This window comes from Agelaius phoeniceus, chromosome 2 (genome assembly GCF_051311805.1).
Source record: "Agelaius phoeniceus isolate bAgePho1 chromosome 2, bAgePho1.hap1, whole genome shotgun sequence".
Classification (NCBI taxonomy): domain Eukaryota; kingdom Metazoa; phylum Chordata; class Aves; order Passeriformes; family Icteridae; genus Agelaius; species Agelaius phoeniceus.
The window spans coordinates 56,822,615-56,830,047 of NC_135266.1; positions in this window are offsets into that span (position 1 = coordinate 56,822,615).

The following is a 7,433-nucleotide window of genomic DNA, read 5'->3' on the forward strand; positions in this document are numbered from 1 at the left end:
TTTGTAAACACTGGAGATGTTTGAAGCATTTGAATGAATTACATGAAAACGAAGTGTTCATTCATGAAGAAAGAAACCAGTTCCAGATCCAAAATTTCAACATTAAACCAGGTACATTTACTGTAAAACCACCAGCTAGATTAACTATGGAGTATTTCTACTTCTTCCATTGAAGTTGGTCCTAGGTATGGAAGGGAATACAACAATCAAGGGTTCTGGAGAAAATCATAAATGTATCTGTATTACACGGTCAAGTTTGTGCTCAGTTTTTTGTAGAAAATTATTGAAACATTGTATTTTAAAAGAAAACTAGGATTTAATACAACTTTCCAAAAGTAGAAATTAAACTTACAAATATTAGATAACTTGTCTTGAATAGAAATTATAGCTATATGATATGCTGTTTGGTATGTAACAATACAATGAAATGCAGGGATATAGTTTATATCAACTACTGCAAAATTTATTGTTTAAATTCTTATTACAACAATGCACAAAGCAAAATAATGTGTTTACTGTCTCTGAGGAACATCTGAAGCTTGGTTATTGAATTTCTTAAATTAAAATACCTGGCAACATATCAAACTTAGTCTTGATGTCTTGGATGAGAAAACACCTTCAAATAAAATCTATTGGATTATAAGCAGGCATGTTAAACATGATTGCCATAAGTAAATATAATCTAAGAAAAAACCGCAATTCATATATTTGTATGAGGCTTAGAAACTGGAATATACTGAATAGATTATATGAAATGTTTTGTATTGTTTCACTGCATTTACCTCACACAACTGGCTTGACCTAATTTCTGACAAACTTGTATTTGAAATGTAATTGCTCTACACGGCAAATCATCAGGCACTTACCTTTGAATCGTGATTCAGGCACAACAGCAAAACCCCTTTACTTCTAATTTACCCAAGAGAAAGTGTATAGAGTTTCAAGCACTCAGAAAAGTACTTTAAACATAGTGAAAAAGTAAAAGCAAAGATAGGCTAGTAGGAAAAAAAAAGGCTTGAATGAAAAACGCATTAAATATTGCTTACCTTTAAACCATATATATCTCACACACTAGATCTCTGAGATTTTTATCACCAGCTAATTTGATCTTGTTTGAGTGGTTTTCAATAAAGAAATGCTTTAACAGCAGCAAAGTCTGTACAGGTGATAGTCATTTCCCCTTCCTTGTGAAGAGAATTAACATCAATAAAAAGGTGACTGTTAAAATTGTGCTCTACCTCATGTTAATCACCAAATGTTCAATGGCTTTATACTTTTTATATGTAGCCTGTATCCTGAAAACGGAAACATTTTGTAAGGATTCATCTGCTTTCAAGAAGAAATCATAAATGTACCTAAGACACGTACTGTGCTTTTCATCCACCCTTCCTAGAAATGCTGTCTTCTAAATCAGTCTGTTTTTCCATTCACTGTACCTTTCCCTGATCTCCTCTGACATCATGCCTTGATGCCCTTGAGGATCTAAAACATCATCTTTGTTGGAAGAGATGTTATTCTCCTCTTTCCTTCTCAAGTCTGAGTGTCTGGAGTAATGTCAAGCCTCTAAAGAAGTCCAGAATGATAGGGGCATAATAGCATAAAATTTATGGCACTAATTTTACACTCTAGGATTTGGTATCAGGGAGTGTGCAGATCCTCTTTTCTACTGGGTGCTGACCTATCACAGCAGGGACAGAAGACAGAGAGTGCCAGACCACAGCACTTTAGCTTTTCTGTCTACTAAGAAACACAGGATTATAAAGGCCTGCAGAAGATAATTAGCCTTTCTTTGCCATCTCTTTCTGTTTTAAAGGAATCTACTCACTTTATACAGTCTTTTACTTATGACATGACACAGAGATATGCAGACATATGTATTTTTCAGGGGGATACATATACATATACAGGAACACTGTACACAGGTTAAATGTTTATTTTTTGTCACAAATAATGTCAGGATTTAAGCCATTGCTTATGTTTAAGCCATTGCTCCTACTATATCCTTTAGGAACAGCTGTAACTATCAAATGTACCAACTTGCAAAAAATAGTTGAGCCTTTAAAATATTTACAATATCGAATAAATATGTTGTCATGGACTAATACCCCATTTCTTTTACCAGAAATCCTCACTGTGATTCTATTATATTATCCAGACACAAAACTGGTGGAAAAGAATCAAGCTGAATACCTGTGACCTAGAAACATACATTGCAAAACACTTCCTTTAAAAGCACTCTCCACTTTTACATCCATTGAAATGCAACAAAAATGAAGAGTTATTTGGTCCAGCTGACCTTTTTTGTTCTATGAAACATTTGTTGTCTCATTCTACTTGTAGAATATGAATATACTTAGTTATTCTTTGTACATACCAGCCCCTGGAAGAGAAAGAATGATTTCTGCCTGTTTGGAAAGCAAATTTAGATTGAACTAAAATACTCCAAATTTCAGCATAATATCAAAAAGTGATGAAAGAAATTTTACAGCTATAACACCAACGTTTATGAGTCAGAATTACATGAAACACATTGAATCCAATTCAGAAAAAATACACCTAAGTAGTTTACATATTTACACTATCCTCTTGATTTGCTTAGAGTTATGATCAAAATGCCATATTTTTTCTCCATAATCCCCTTCTTTTATGGCATAATCATAAGTTTACTGAATTCTTTAGCCAAATCAGAGGCTAAAATTTAGGCAGTGAGATACTGATTAATATACCTTGAGGCTTGTGAGTTCCATTCCCAGTGCCCAACTAGATATTCTTCTTGATGGAACTGATTACCTTGACTTCACCCTTCTATTCTATTTTCAAGTTTAACATTTTTCTTCTGTCTTGTGTTTTATATGTAATCTTTTTTTTCTATTCCTTAGTTTGTCTTTATGTAATTCATTGCCTTACCTTTACTTGTTCAACTAGAGCAGATCTATTTTTTCTGACACCCAAGAAAAGGAGATGAACCACTGCTATTTTCATTTTACAGATGGAAAAATAAAAGAACCTGCCTGAAACCACAAAGTAAGCTGGTATTACTGTATAGATTGCCTCCTAGATGAGTGATATAGCCTCCAGTCCCTCAGTGATACTAATTTTATTTGAATGGTCACTGCCAAGCAACACTCCTGAGAGCAGGTGTTGCAGGAAATTATGACCTGTTAGCTGTGACCATCAGAAAAACCCAGAAGGTATCAGAGCACAAGTAAAAGACTATTCACATTGCTAAAAATTGAGACCATCATAAAAGGAATGCTTGTTGTGCATTGTAAATCACACAGCCATACAGGATGGGACATGCAAAATTTGAAATATGTGTGGACTTGGTAGTTTCCAGATAGCTTTAATTAAACTCATGACTGCAGCTGGCCCAGATTTTTTCAGTTGCATTCAATGATTTGTCACAGATTTATAATTTTGCTTTTACAGTTTTAGTCTTACTCAAGGGTTGCAATGAAAAGATCCCAGTCAGGAACCTGTATTGCAGCCAGTTCTAAAGACATTTTATAATACTCATATATTAAATGGTCTGAAAGACAGGGAGTTTGATTGATAGCTTAGAGTTTGAATTGCAAATTATCTTCATTTTCTAAGATGCAGATGTCTTACATACTTATGATAGAACTGAAAAATGGAAAAGCGCAGGAACTTGACAAATAGTAGTTTTAAGATCTTTTGCACATTGTTTTATTTTCATGTTTCATTTTTAAAGCTTGTGGATTTGAGATGGAGTCAAAGTGTAGATTTTCTTGCTTGTATGTTTAATGTAAACTGTAATAGTTTGACAATTACTTCCAAGTAATTATACGAAGTGTGCTCAAGCAACAAAATACTAAAAGTAATGAAGAATTACAATCTTGAGCTTTTGGGGTTGTCTTTTCTTTTTCTTTCTATTTGTTGGTTGCAGATTTTTCTGAGAGGAGCTAGACAAGTAATATTGTTAAGTCGTTGGTAAATGTGGTTCTTAGCAAATATTTTCTCTGTAAGCAACTCAAGGACTGAAAATCGTGCTGCAGTGGAATTACTGGGTTTTTTCAAGTTTGGTTTCAAATGTGCCTTGATTTTCTCCCAGAAATTTTAAATATTTTTAAAACACATTGAGATTAAATGTATTTAACTACACCAAACACTCATACAACTTCCTGTATAGTTGGTGGAAGCATAGGGATTACAGACTTTTCTTTTTTCCTGATTCATTTTTAGAATGACCTTAGGCTGATTAGGTTCTTAGATGTTTCAGCTAAGGGCCTGATGACACATTTTCCATGAAAGTGACTCAATTTACCCTTAGGAACAGAAAATATAAAGGAGACTTGTGGATTGTCAAAGGGAGGAAAGCATTTCAGTTTCTTGTTTGAAGCTTGTCTTAGAATCCTTGGAGTATTTTTGTTACTTCAAAAAACATCAACTTTAAAACTTTTAGTCTATATTTTGTAGTTAATATTTTGTTCACATGCCAGCTGATGGCTGGACATGTGAATATGGAACTGTAAAGGACTGTTGGAATGCCAGCTGATAAAAGTGTGCTTTAAAGAAAAGAGACCATGTTAACTGCGATGTAATACTTGTGTAAACAGACTGAGTGGCCGCTTGGAGAGGCATTTTGGATTGAAAACATGCTTGCTGGGATATGTTTGGCAGAATACGCAACATTTGCTTCTTTGTGTAACAGTAGGCAATTCATTTCACTTCACATAAGTCTCAAATAGACTATGGATCAAAGTGTGTGACTGTTTATGCAATCTTGCTTTGCAAGAAAAAAAAAAATTCCTATTTTCAGTCTTTTGTCCAAATCTGTGTTTGTGTGTGAACAAGGGTATTTTTTTTTTCCCTAAATAAACTTCTGAAATTTCAGTTCAGTAGACAAGACTCTCTCTGGTAACCTGTATACCACAAGCTATGATGGTATGCCATAGGTTATGTCTACTGATTAAATTAAACAGATCTTGAAATGCTTTATATTTTCTTGCAGTGGTATAGGAAGGTCTTAAACTCCAAAGGCAAATAGTGCCATACAATTTTCTTTAAATTGTGCTGATTTCACTATGAAACTTCCACTGATGCCACAGTTATGATCTTGAAATGATTTGAATCCTGCAGCATATGTAGTTCCTTATCTGTGGAGGAAAAATAAAAGAGGAAGAATGAGCTAGTCCAAGAGATTATTTTTCCCCATCCTTCTCTGAGAAGATTTTATCTACAGACAGACTTATTGACTTATTTCTGTGTTCTTTTATTTTGCATGACAGAGAGAAAGCATAGACTTGCATGGGTAAGTGGGAGTAATTTAAATTTAAACATCTGAAAAATTAGATACATAAATTTTATTTTAATATTTGAAAGAGAAATAAGTGTATCAAAATAGAAATTCATATGTCCTTGGGCACATATTTTATGATAAAATGCATTGTCCTTTAAGAATTCACTTTTCATTGAATAAAGATGAACCAAGACCCAAGATCTTAAACATTAAAGACAAATTTCAAATTATTATGGTAGGAGAAATTACTCTTCCCCAGCACCTTCTCTACTGACTGGCACTGATTTTCTGCTCCCTAACAAATAGCTGATAGAGCCTTCAGGTCTCTACGTGTACCATTTGCCTATGGACCTATTATCTTTAAAGTTATCATTTTACTAGAATTGAAGAGGTTGTGAGAATAGAGGAATTTGAAAGCTGCACACTGAATGAATTGCCAAGCCAATTACAAGCTGTGGCTGCAGGATTACTGTATAATCACTCCAGAAGAAAACCTGCTCATGTGTGTTATTAATAGACTACGTATATGGAAATGCGCCATAGTAATTCAGCTTTTGAAAATAAAGAGTTAAATAAATTATACTTCCTTATTGAAACAAACAAATAATAACCCCAAACAAACAGCCTAAGCAGGTTATGAATTTATTTGAAGAAGAGAAAAATTCCTATGAAAAATCTTGCTGTTTCTGTTAAGACATGAGAGTTCACATTACATACAGTATAACTCATTTAATGAAGCTGAACCTAGAAATAAAAATTACTATAATAATATGATTTTCAGCTCCAGGCACATTTCATCAGTCTTTTATTTATATTTTCAGAAAAGACCATAAATAATCAAAAATACAAGCACATCATGAGAAACAAAAACTGGAGGTCCTAGGACATAAAATTATAGTTTTCCGAAAATACAGCTCAAATTTCAGTATAACGAGAATAGGAGTGAGAGATGCTCTCACTGGATAACAGTACAGTCAGGACAAGATGCACCTGAGTATGATGGGCTCTCTCAGGGTATTAGAAATGATGAGCAGTATAGTGATTAGTATCAAACCTCAGTGCCATTTTCTGATTTTACTGGGTTAAGACTGTATTTTCTGATTTCTTGTTGACCTTATTTTAAAGGTTACAATCAGAAAGTGATCTCTGTATTCTATAGTACAGCCAAATGTTCTTGTTTTTTTTTTCTTTCAAAACCAATCTGTATTGTAAAGTGAACTCATGGGTAACCGATAACCCAGGTGTCTTTTTTGCATCCATTGAGTCTCTTCCAGTCAGGGATAGCACTGCAGCAGTTTGCATATTGCAGGTTCCCTCAGGATGAGCTCTTCTATGCATGTGAAAACTAGCTGAGCTGTATTTCTTGCTAAACCTTGTTTTGTTTCAGACTGTTGATAATATTTGTCCTGGATATAAAGGAGAAGTTCCTCACAGTGAACATGTTCTAACAAACATCTGGTAGTCAAGACACAGCCTGTGTTACCTAGAAATATCAATAGTTTTGCAGAATTACCAGATATATCAGGAACATTAACAAAAAGAGTTAAATTTAAATCCAGCTGAAAGATCAGAAGGTTGACAAAGATAGAATTCCAGATTGTGTATTAAAAAAGGACAAAGGGTATTAGAAAAAGAGGGTTGAAGCAAAGATAAGATATAATCCTTAAAGAAAGAACAAATATAAATTTAATAAAGTTAAAACATATAAAACAAACCCTAGACAATAGATATAAGCCAACCAGATTAAAAGAGGAGAAACTGTATAATATGATTTTTTAAAATACTATATGGAACAGGTTTATTACAAGTAGATTTACAAAAATAGCTTCCTGTTTCCTTAGACCTTGAGAATACATCAGTCCCTGGGGAATACTTTGGTTTTCATGTTTGCTAACAATTCCTAAAGTAAAGAAAAATGGAAGCAAGAAATGGTGGTCTCATCCCACTCATATTTAGGTTTAGAAAAAATTTTCCATGCTTCATGAAATAAAATGGTATCAGACAAAAACTAGATTCTGGTACTACACAGCATTAAGATCTAAAATATTGTAGATCAAGTTTCCAAAAAGCCCAAAGTCAGGGAAGAGACTTTGATATAGGTGTTCTAGGCAGTAGTCCTAAATACAGGGCTCATAGTTCTACTGTAATTGATAAGTAACACTAGCTTTGGCCA